The 12,238-nt window shown below is 41.9% G+C and overlaps 1 non-coding gene across 1 annotated transcript; it reads right to left on the reverse strand.

The window, feature by feature from the left end:
* Positions 1–8,934: 8,934 nt before the first annotated feature.
* On the reverse strand, positions 8,935–9,007 carry TRNAA-UGC. The gene has a single exon. It is a non-coding gene; the product is annotated as a tRNA-Ala (tRNA).
* Between the last annotated feature and the right edge of the window lie 3,231 nt (positions 9,008–12,238).

Consider the following 12,238-nt stretch of genomic DNA (forward strand, 5'->3'; position numbering starts at 1 on the left):
GAAAGACAACTAAACAGAAAAATGTTAACACAGCATGTGGTAAGTGCTAACATAGAGGCAAATGCAGAGTTCTAAGAGGGTGAGAAGGCAAGCCACAGAAACCTTCCCAGAGGGGGTGATGCCCTAAACTCAGGCTTGAAAGAGCAGTAGGAGTTGAGGTGAGAAAAGAAGATGGGGGGAAGGGGGGCAAAGGAAAAGAAGCAGGACGAACAAAGATTCTGACAGGAGAGAGCCTGGCATGGCCCAGTGGGATGGTGGGAGGTGCAAGTAATGGTTTCAGGCTGGGGAGTTAGAAGAGCTACAGCAGCAGAGGTAAGCAAGGGTCAGATTATGCAGAGTCCCCAAACCATGCAAAGGAGCCTGGGGAACCACTTAAGGAAACTCTAAGCAGACAGGTGACATGACCTTATTTGCCCCATGAAAAGATCTCTCCAGCAACATTGTGGAGAATGGCTTGGAGAAGGAAGAGGTTTGGAAGCAAGTCAAGAGGCTGTGAAAATAATCCAGACAAGAAATGATAAACTCCTGTGTCAGAGGAGACTTGGAAAGGGAAAAGACTACTGGAGATATTTAGGAGATAGAATTCAAAAGGCACCTAGTGGATCTGGGGGTTGGGAGAGAGAGATTCAAGGACGGAGGGCTCATTCATTCTTTTTTTTCAACAAACATTTGAGTGCAGCCTACGTATCTGGCATTCTTCTCCTACTTCATAATTTTGCCTGGGGCTAGGCCTGCGCCTGCATTGAACATTTGACAAATGACATATCCACTTTAAAAGAAACACCAATTAAGAGTCATAATTTGGCTGGTGAGTTTGATATGTTCCACCTGTGGAGCCCTGTGACCAAAGGGCAGATTGGAAGGCAAGCATTGATTGAATTTCATGACCTCGCAGAGGAAGACATGACCTCCCATAAATTCATGATCTTCCAGAGCTCATGCAACTAACTACAAAGGCAACAGTTGTTTTCAACTACTGGGTACTGAGTACCTTGAAAAGAGGGGCTACGACTTCTTATTTTTAATATATACTTTTATATCTAATACACTTTGTATGAACCAGAGCAGTGCTTCCCAAAGTGAATCCCTGGTGGTATGTGGGCCAGTGAAGTTTTTGTTTTTTTTAAAATAAATATTTGTTGTAATGTGGATCAGAAATTATGTATAAACATAGAAGCGTATCCAACCCATGACTTCATTAGGACAAAGCTAGGTAGACAGTACTGTGATAAATTCACTTCAATAAAAATGTGAGCTGGCCTAAAATAATATTAAACAGTATTGAGAATACGGGGATACAGCAAAACTTGTGCGGTGGTATGTGAAAGACAAGGATTTGGACTTAGGTGGTAAGCAAACTGACCCTGAGGTTTTGGCAAATATTTCTTTGGCCTTAAAGCTTCTGCGCCGCCTCCAAGCAGCTACATGAGGGTTTTAAGCTGACCTAAGGTAGGAGTTAATATAACTTTCTAGGCTTAAGGAGTGGTTGCATTTTTTTAATAAGTGACTCTCAAAGACTTTCTAGCCTTCCAGCCCACAAGCTGTAACTCTAACAGTGGAATTTCAAGCACTGGAATAAGCACCGAAGAATAGGTTTTTGGTCAGGAAAGCCTGCAGGGGCACTACGGACAGCTGTCTATCGAGTGTGTGGAATTTTACTGACAAAATCCAGTTCCTTTACCAAAGCGTCAAATCTGTTCCTTTATATGCTATATACTGCTGAGATGGGTGACTATGAATTAAGATTGGGTTTTCTCTTTCCCTTTTACATAAACAACTGTCTTACTTTTCAAGGCTCCCTTCCTCATATTAGAAGTCAGGCCAATGACTCATCCTTATTCTTCAACTAGAAGAGACAAAGAGAAACAATCAGTCTAGAAACACAAAAGGATGTGCTGATTGAGCCGGTGTTCACTTTCTACAATTCATGGCTCTGTGCTTTCAGGCCCAGTTGGAAGCATTTAGATAACACCATTGGGCCCCATTTTCCTCTTTGGGCCTCAGAGGAAGGCTACCTAGCACAGCAGGCCCAGAAGAACTTTTCTTCACCTTTCGTTCCTAGTCTCCAGTTTGAAAGAATTCGAGAATTCCCAGCTGTAGCCAGCAGCTATTATCTTGCTGTATCTGGGAGGAGAGTCTGGTTCCATGGCTCCAAAAGCAGCATAAATCAAGGTTTCTGGGAGAGGGTTAAGAAAGGGTGTTCAACAGCTGCCGCCATGGGAGGGGCTCATACATAGCCCTGCACACGGCCACACACGCACACACGGTTTGTCTTGGGCCCGGTTCCCTTTGCCGCCACAGGTGATGCTCTCCCCTCCCCAGCCCCCTGAGGTACACAGCATCTCCTCCCCTTCACACCACCCTCAAAACCTGCTTTCTGAGAAGAAATTTTAAAACTCATCCGCTTACAGGGTATACGGTTGATAGGATACAATGGGGCTGCTCACCCAGGGGTAGGGGTGTTGAAACAGGGATCAAAGCTTTAAACCGAAGGAACAGGGCTCTAAAAACTGTGGAATTCCAGGCATTTGCCAGTGGGAAGGGAGTGTTTAAACTGAGGGGCAATGAGGCCTTTTTAGGTACACCTGAAATCACATCATGTAGACAGTTGCTTCTATGTTAGACGGGTGCTGTTCACAGTCAACACCTCCCTAGCCACACCTCTGCACTCTGGCACACAGCCACTTTGTCTCCTTCTCTTGCAGTGTATGACTCCTTTGTGGGACAGAGGGGAGGGGAGGCGCCAGGCACACTGATCCCAATTCTCCCAAATGTATAAGCTACGATCAGAGAATGAATTATGGTCCTTTGGGAGAGAGTGTTCATTCATTCACCCCAGCCAGCAGGCCAGTGCAATGTAAATGGTAACTTTGTAAGTTGAAAGACTTAAAGCCATTTTGAAAATTGCATAATAATCCCAGGTAGAATTTGGCTCTATGTGTATGGAAAATTAATAGGTCCGGCTGAGATGCTTGCATTATGAGTTGTGGATGGATAGCCTCTCCCCAGACCGGGACTATGCTTTGCCCTCTCTAAATCCACAAAATGTACTGAGGTTCTTGTAAGTTAGAGTTGAAGACTTTGAAAAAAACTATTGAGATTTTTATTTGTGGCATCATGTTGATTGCTGTAAATAAAAAATTATTCTATTCTGTCTTCGTTTGTATCAGGAATATTGATCTAGATTCCTAACATATTTCTTCATACCCCTAGTCCATTGAGTTTCGTTTTTTTTTTTTTGATTGGGCAGATATACTATATGTATATCTAACATTTTGTCTCTATTGCATAGCAGGGTCGGTTTTCTATTAAAATTTAAGGGGTTTGTAGTTTGGTATTGAGAAGATGGTAGCTTTAAATCTAAAGGTTGGTGACACCTGAGGCACAGCTTTATGTGCCACATGGCAATTCACGAATACTTTGTTTTGCTTTGAATTATTGTATCCCCCCAAACACAGTGGCTCAGGTAATGTAATATATTTATTTTGCTGTATGGTGTGTAGAATCTATAAGTAATTTTACTAAGTTCTTTCTGGGTCTTTATGCTCTGGAACCTGGGTCCCCAATAGGTCAACAGTTGGTCTCTAACCATTGACCTCTCACATGTTTGCTTCCCTCAAGGTCCTTTCCCATCCCCACAGCTCCGTGGATTCCCAGCAACACATGGGAGGAAGTCAACAGCCAGCCACCACCACAGACAGCAACTCATACTTTCAGCGGCCTCGTCCATCCCACTTCCCAAGCCTCACCCACAGTCCTAAGTCTTGGGGAATTTCAACAGTAGCATCTCATATGAAAAGGCCATCCCCACCCCTACCCCTAATTCTATAGTTATTGTAAAGTCTATCCATTAGGAACTGTGTTTTTGAGAGGCAGTATTGGGACCTGTAGCCGAAGGAGGGGAAGAGCAGTACCAGAACATTCCATGCCTTACCAACCAAGCCCAGAGTCGGCTATACTTGTACCAACACCTGGGGTGACCACTACATTTGCCACATTGGGTAGCAAATGTATGTTTACTTTTTTGTCTCTACCATGACTTGTGAGCTTTAGATGCGCAGGAGTTCATATTAATATCAGAAAATAAAAATAATATTAAGTAAATTGATCCTTCACTACAGACTGTTTGAGAAGCATTATGCTAAGTATGTGCACGGTGCTTTGGCCCATGGTAGTCACTGAGTAAATGTTTTCAAATAAAGCCCTGAAATGCTTTTCTTTACAAAAATAAATTCCTGCATTCCCTAATGATAGAGAGTTCCTATTAAAAGCACAAGGCATAAAAACTTTCCAATAATAGGTAGCCCATTTGAGGATAAATGTCTAACTAAAAGATTTCTCCTACAAAAAGTATCCCACAGGGATACTCTTCTTCTGTGGCTCGCTCTTATTCAAGCAATACTCAGAAGTCAGTAAATATGGTTTGCATGAGATTTTGCATCTCAGTAGAACTTGGTGTAAATTACAGATTGGAGGTTGAACTCCACTACCTTCGTGTTTTATTTTCTCCATTACTTCCCCGCTAATTTATGTCATGTTTTCTGTTGTAAATGAAAGAGATGCTAGCCTGTGTACCAAAACATAGCAAACATACCAAAACAAAGCAAGATGATAAGATCCAGAGGGAAGTACTGCTTCCTTGGAATGCCTTCATCTCATTCATTCTTATAACATGTCAGAAGTATAGCAAGTCTCCCCTGCCATAAATAAATTGTATGTCATTACTCAGAAGATTTAAGCTCTGTTGGATGTCTCCAGTCGTTCCCTAACTGCTGTTAAACTTATGGTTAATGTCATATGGTTTGTTAGCAGCTTTTTGTCTGGTATTGTTCTGAAGTTGTTTCATGTGGGAGTATCCTGTCTTCCCAAATAGATTGGAATAATCGAAAGAGCAGAGGACCAGCAGTCCAAAGAGCTGGTTTCTAGTTCTTGTTCTGCCACTCTGAGCATTGTGACCCTGAATCAGTAGCTTAACATCTCTGAACCGCAGCCTCCTTAACTGTAAATTGAGGATGGCGGACTACATGCTCTCTAAGGTTCCTCCTACCTCTGACAGTCTGTATTTCTATGGTTGTGAACTCCTTGAGGGAAGGGTTCTTATACTTCTGTACCCAGAATCTGGAGCAGTGCCTAGAATGTATAGTAGGGCCCCAGTACATATTTATTGAATGCATGGCTGTAATGCATCCCTCACAACACAGACCCCAGAAATGGCTCCATAGGAGATTCTCAAGAAATATTTTTTGATTCATCAGTGCGCTTCTTAATCAAAGTACTGTGTACAGATGTAGAGAACAAACGAATGGGCACCAAGGGGGGAAAGTGGCAGGGGGGCGGGGAGTGGTGGTGGTGGGATGAATTGGGAGATTGGGATTGACATGTATACACTAATATGTATAAAATAGATAACTAATAAGAACCTGCTGTATAAAAAATAAATAAAATAAAATTCAAACAGAAACAAAGTACTGTGTACAACATTTAAAATCTAATTTTTCTCCTAACGAGCAGCACAGTAATGCTTGTTGTAAGCAATATTGCAAGAGTGGAGATATAAACAGACATACTTCTGTTGTATTTTACCTCCAGAAATCTAAGTCAGAGACTTCTGTAATTAAGTCATTAAAATTTTTAAATAACTGAGGCTTTGATGTTGACTCTTTAAGATTGTAAACTACTAAAGGTAAGAGACTATGTTTACCTAAATCTTAGTGTATGGGGGTCTAACAAATTATTATATTGTTTGGAAATTATGGTAATAAACTTTTGGGAGTGTTTATTATTAATTTTTCCCTGTTGAACACCTGTGTCAATCCTATCTATGGAAATCTTTCTGAAATGTATTACGTATTTCCCTGCCTTAGTAAACAAAGTATGTGAAATCTAATCTATTCTATTCTTGATGCTCTGTTATATCATATTCAATTTTTGTACTATGTTACGAATCTACAGAAATGGTGAGACAGTGAGCTGAGTCTGTACTGGGCCTACTACACATCATGAAACTTGCTTTCTTAAAAACAACAACAGGAATCCCCTGTAATGATTTGCCCCTTCCTCTTTAACATATGATATAGAATGCATAGATGCATGCCCTCCTGCATTGGTCTGCTTTTTACAAATTATAATTCTGGGGTCAAAGGCTAAATTAGCCCTTCCTGGGATGTTCCTCTGGTTTTAGCACTAGTAACTTCAACCTCTCAGTCGATTTCAACCCACCCTCCAGTTTACTTGCTTTAACTTATGTTGCAACACAGTGATCACAAGAGTCCGCTCGGCGTGGTGGAATGGGCATGGGGTGCAGAGTTCGATAGTCCCAAGTCCACATTTTAGCTCTATTACTTACTAGCTGGGGGACCTTGGACAAGCCGCCTTACCTGGCTGAGACTTCACTTACAAAATGAGGATTAAAAGCTTAACCTCGGTTGATAAATGGATGAATAGATAGATCCATGTGATAACACAAGTATAGTACAATGCTAATTGTAGAATATAAGTAGTCAGGATACTAGTGTCCACTATAATATTCTTTCAGCTTCCCTATATGCTAGGAAAAATATAACCTTGGAAGGTCTTTGAGAGACTAGAGATAAAATAGGTAAAGCTGCTGGCACGTTGTAGGTATTCACATTATCCTGTGAACCTTAAGGTTATTTCTTTTAAAGGTCATCAAAGCCAGGTTTGTTTGTTTGTAATAAACGTTAATTAATTTTTTATTACCAACGTTTGTAGAACAGTCACTATGTTCTAATTACTGGTGATATAGTGATGAGAGCAAAATTTTTGCCCTCATGACCCTTAACCAGTTTTGTTTCGGTTGTGAGTTCATTGCCAGGTTTACCACGATGCCAGCATTGGGAACGCCAGATTATCAAGGTTTCACATGATTCGTAAGTTTGAAGGGGGCATATGCTCTCAGAGGGTCTCCTTTAACTTCACACTCTCGGCCCCAGCTCAGTCCTCCTTCAGCCTCCCTTAAAACAGGTCCACCTGGAGGGTATAAGAGCTAAGCAGTGTTCGGTGATGGCCAGAGTCCAGCAAGAGACCTGCCACGGGCCCAGGAATTCTCAGACACCGATTTTCCTTTCCATTTCCCAGGGCTTAACCTCTGTCGTTTGGCCTCCCCAATTACAATTACATTTCCAGACCTTTTTTTTGGCCTTACCCTCAATTCCCAGCCTTGGTAATGGCTCGTGTTTCCTGGATGTAACTACAGGAGCTCAAATTCACTTCTGAAAAAAAAGTTTTCAAACTTGAGCTTGCAGCCAGATCTACCCCAGATTTAAACTTCACAGTCTCACTCACATACACTCATACCATTTCTAATTTACCATTGTAGGGAAATATCATGCTGTACTTACTTTTCTTGTTTTCTGTTTGATACTAAGCAGTGAACTGACTCTTCTTCAGAGGAAAAAGGCCAATGATATCCTGACAACTGGAAACAATGCCAGTCCCTTGGCTGGTAGTCTGCGTGTGGAGGAACAACATTTACCCCACAGATGGAAGGGAAAGTTCATCTTCCTCCGCATAACTGCTCCTATGGCAAAAGGGTCATTTAATCCCATGCCAGCAGCTAGATAAGATGAAAATATAAAGCAGGATTCTGTGTGCTTCTAAATCATCTGGGGTTTATCAGATGCCCCTATACCACTCAAGGATGGGAAACCCTGGGACAGTTAAACAGACACATCAAAGAATGAAGGATGGATTTTGCCTATTGTCCTTCTGTATATTTTCACAGATATGATTTAGTTCTTGACTCTAAAGTGAGAAGAACAACAGGTTATCTTTCTATGAACAGTTGTCTTCACAACTGAAGCAGCCATGATTCTGAAATCCAGGGAGAAGTTCTCTCTTTCTCACTTTACTTCTGCTGCAAATGGAACTTGTAATATTACTGATTACTTTAACACATTCATAGTGTCATTAATACTGAAAAAATTTAAGCCTGCCAAGTTTTCTTATCCCTATGCTAATATTACTGTGGATTCTCAAAACTGAGGCAATATATCCATTCATCCCATTTTTCTGTAGAATTTGATCTTTGGGGGTGTTTGAATCCAACAAACAGGGATTAAAGTAATGGTAACACACAGTGCAATTTTGTGACCTGACAACAAACCTCTTGATCTGAGAAGGAAGGGTCAAGTTTTCAGGACTACCTGATAATCCCAGTTAAATTGTCTCCTTTTAGAATCTCTTACATTTGTTTAAGACTTAATTCTTCTTACAAAGGGCTTCCCCATACCTTATTTGGATTGTTCTTCCCAACAGCCCACTGAGATACACCAGGCATGCAAATATTATTACCCCCATAACATTGATGAGAAAACCTCTGAGATTCAGAGACTAAAGTGATGTTCCCAAGGTCACATAGCAGGTCAGCAATGAAGACAGGACCATAACCCAAGTCATATACCTCCAATACCTCCCAAACTAAAAAATCCCAACAAGCCATGTGGCAGTGGTTTAAAACCTAAATGTCATAGGCAAAAACTTTTGAATGTTATCCAGGTGTCTTTGAAAGCCTCACGGGAATCAATACTCACCTTAAAGAGCCAGGCATAAAAAATGACATGTTATGAAAAACATGCCCATTTGGGATTTACTAGATGAGAGAGAAAAGTTGGGGACAACAGGGGCAGGGCCAGGTTTCAAACAGAATATTTCTTGTGCTCTTCGATTCACTGCAAGCAATGACCTTTGCACAAGATAGAAAAGGTACAATGCTGGCAGTAGAAAAGTGAGTTTGTGTCATATAATTCACTCAAAATTTGTGAAAAAACTGGAAGACATTTTGGAAATCACCCCTGCAGTTTGATTTCTTTTTAATGTTTATTTATTTAGGCTGTGCCAGGTCTTAGTTGCGGCATGCAGTCTTCTTAGTTGCGGCATGTGGACTCTGAGTTGCAGCATGCATGAGGGATCTAGTTCCCCGACCAGGGATCAAACCTGGGCCCCCTGCATTGCAAGTGCAGAGTCTTACCCACTGGACCACCAGGGAAATCCCTGCAGTTTGATTTTAAATGTTTGGAGAACCTTTTCTTCCTTGTAAGTGAAAAACCTAAGATGGTTCAGGGGAAGTCTCTCTGTTCTACTTTCATCATGTTATCAGTAAGGTAAATGAAGAAATCAAATTAAGTCCACATGAAGTAGCCTTTGAAACATCTGAATTGCACTTCCTCATGCCAGCAGAATTTGACAGCTAATTACGGAGACCATAGATGATACAAAACTCAGGATTTCTCAAAATGTAGTAGTAACGCCTGGGTAGGGAGGACTGGTTCCGTTCATTACGGGAAATTCACAGCTTCCCTCAGGAAAAGTGGTTCCATGGGTCAGAGTCAGGCCTCATGCTTGGAATTAGGGGGTTCAGGTCTGACTGAAGCCCTCTTCTTCCTGCCTTGCTTTTACAGACTGAGAGGAGCACTAAGTCCCTCAAAGGAGAGCTCCCCACAGGAAGGAAAAGTTAGCCTAAGACGGAGCTAAACCAATGATGCTGAGTTGCCAGAATCCCTCCACAGGCCACCCAAGCAGTGAAGAAATTCATGGAGAGAAAGAAAGAAAGAAAAGACCCACAGCCGTGAGCAGAGCCAGCTGGGAGGGATGTTATTACTTTATTTCTGTTTTCTTAACTATGTGTGTGTGTGCATGTGTGTGTGTGCACGTGTGCGTGTGCATGTGTGTTGAGGAGGAGGGAGGATTGATTGCAGAAAATGTCTGGATCCACAGCACCCAAGATGGAAACTTTTGTTGATATAACTTCTCCTAACTTTCCTACACCTTCCTTCCCTTCTACTCCATTTCCCCAGTGGCTATCAAGAGCTGTATATATCTGACCACAAAACATCCAGTCAGTTCAAGTCAAAAATGCAGCCAGCCATCTGGATTGACTCAAACTCTGTCTACACACACCAATTGGCTTGGGGGTAAAAAAATGTAATTCAGTGGAACAACTGGTTATTTTTAAAACAACGAGTTGAATTCAGACAACCATCCAATTAGTTGATTTCAAAATGCCTGTTTGGCGACATGAAAAGGGTTATTTTCAAAGGGCCTTGTGTGTGCATAAACAACCTGAATGCTATTAAATTGACGAGCTATTTTGGAATCAAGTAGATAAGGCCAAAGCGGCTGGACTCTGTTTATAAAGGGGAAACGTGTTAGGGTAGCAGAGTCCATCAAGCACTCCAGAGGGTGACACCTTCTGTTGGAAGCATGAGGTCTTTCACTTGACAGCAGCATAACCATACCCCGCTTTGTAGAGGCAAAGCACCTCATTCTTTTTTTAGGGAAACCTCCTGTGTGCCTTCTTCCTGGACGTGCCATGCTAGCCAGAAGGCCAAAGATTCAAATAGACACTCAAAGGCAAATGCGCTTCGGTTAGCTATTGCCACGTAACACATTTCCTAACGCACACAGTGATGTTAACTCGATTCTCTCTCCCCTGTTACGGGTTTCAGTCTCACTACATACAGCAAGGAAGCCTCGTCTGAGCCATTTGACCCGATTCGTGAAGAGTTGGGTCAGTTTAAACGGCACAGCTGTATCTCCCTGAGCTTTCCTCCCCCCTGAAATGTGAACGTTCTTTCCCCGTGTTACATGGCTAGGAAATGATTTAAGCAAAAAAGGGGGGACGAAGGTCTCCTCCTGAAGAGAATTTTATTTGCACTCCCCATGCTTTGTCATAAAGGGCATTCAACTGTGTTAATCATATAAGAAGTTTTAGAGAAGCTCTCTTTTTCACATTAGGCTTAAAACATCACCCCTGAGGGGGTGCTGATGGCCCCCTTAGAAAAGATTTCTTTGACATCTAAGACACAAAGGACTTCAGCAAATGTTCGGAGTTAAATGGGTGGTGCCTAAGTGCTGACTCTCCATCCCCAGTGACAAGCATTTACTAAGTGAAACTTTTATTACTGCAAATGTCTTACTTGGGTGTGTCTTAATCCCGAATGTTGTGGAGGTTTTGTTTTAGTGTGTGTGTGTAGTGTGTGTGTGTGTATGTGTGTTTTTTTTAAAACATTTATTTTATCAGAAAGGATTCTCACAATGGAAGCATTCATTGCCATGGCTGTGGCTGAATCTTTACGTTTAAGACTGGTTAAGCTGCCCCAGGTAGAAGTGTTTGCACAGCTACAGAAGTATAGAATCAGGCTTCCCTGGTGGCACAGTGGTTGAGAGTCCACCTGCCGATGCAGAGGACACGGGTTCGTGCCCCTGTCCGGGAAGATCCCACATGCCGTGGAGTGGCTGGGCCCGTGAGCCATGGCCACTGAGCCTGTGCGTCTGGAGCCTGTGCTCCGCAACGGGAGAGGCCACAACAGTGAGAGGCCCGCGTACCGGGGAAAAAAAAACAAAAAAGAAGTATAGAATCACAGCCCCCGAGTTGGAAGGGGGCCCATTAACGCAGTCCTTGCCTTCAGGCATCTAGGCCAGAGGAATAGCCACCCTTCTCTTTAAGATCTCCAAAGACAAAAACTCCACATGTAGTTCTTTTATTATAAGAAGTGTGAACTGTAAAACATATTTACAAGGGAATGATATTATAATCTATCTTTAAATTATTTCCTTTTTTAAACATTTGCTTTCCCAAGCTTTAAAAAATTAATACAGTAAAGTTTCCTTTCTCCTGTGACAAAAACACATTCAGTAGAAGAATTTCTCCTCTTTTTGAGGAGAAATGTCCACATGGGACATTTCTCTCAGGAAATTCTACCAGAAATCGTTATGTTTCTCCTAAAAAGCAGGTTTGCTTTTATCTTATAGATGCTCTGAATCAAGAGATGTTTCCTTTCTCCCTCTGACCGTTGGAAAGCTTAGAGCCAAATGTGTAATCAATGAACAGGACCCTATCCCAGCTTCACCCATTTTCCTTTCCTCATTTTTTCTTCATCCAAATTTCTTCACTTAGTTGTGTTTTTTGTTGCTGTTTCTGGGCTTTTTGGATCGGTCTCTTTCCATGTTTGTAAGCAGTTTCGTGAAACAATTCAGATCAGCAGAGGCTCCGGATCCCAGCTCCACCTTTTCCTAGTTTAACCTCTCTGAATCTCAGTTTCCTCATCTGTAAAATGGAGATAACAATTGTACTTTCTACCTCAGGGGGTCGTTGTGGGCATCAAATAATAAAATACACGTATAGTGCCAAGCTGATAGAAAGCACTTTCATTATTAATATTATAACCGTGCTACCTTAAATCATTTTGGGAGCAAGCAGGGCAAAAAAATAATTACT

The sequence above is a fragment of the Monodon monoceros genome, unplaced genomic scaffold, assembly GCF_005190385.1.
Source record: "Monodon monoceros isolate NGI ecotype Baffin Bay Population unplaced genomic scaffold, NGI_Narwhal_1 Super_Scaffold_22, whole genome shotgun sequence".
Taxonomy (NCBI): domain Eukaryota; kingdom Metazoa; phylum Chordata; class Mammalia; order Artiodactyla; family Monodontidae; genus Monodon; species Monodon monoceros.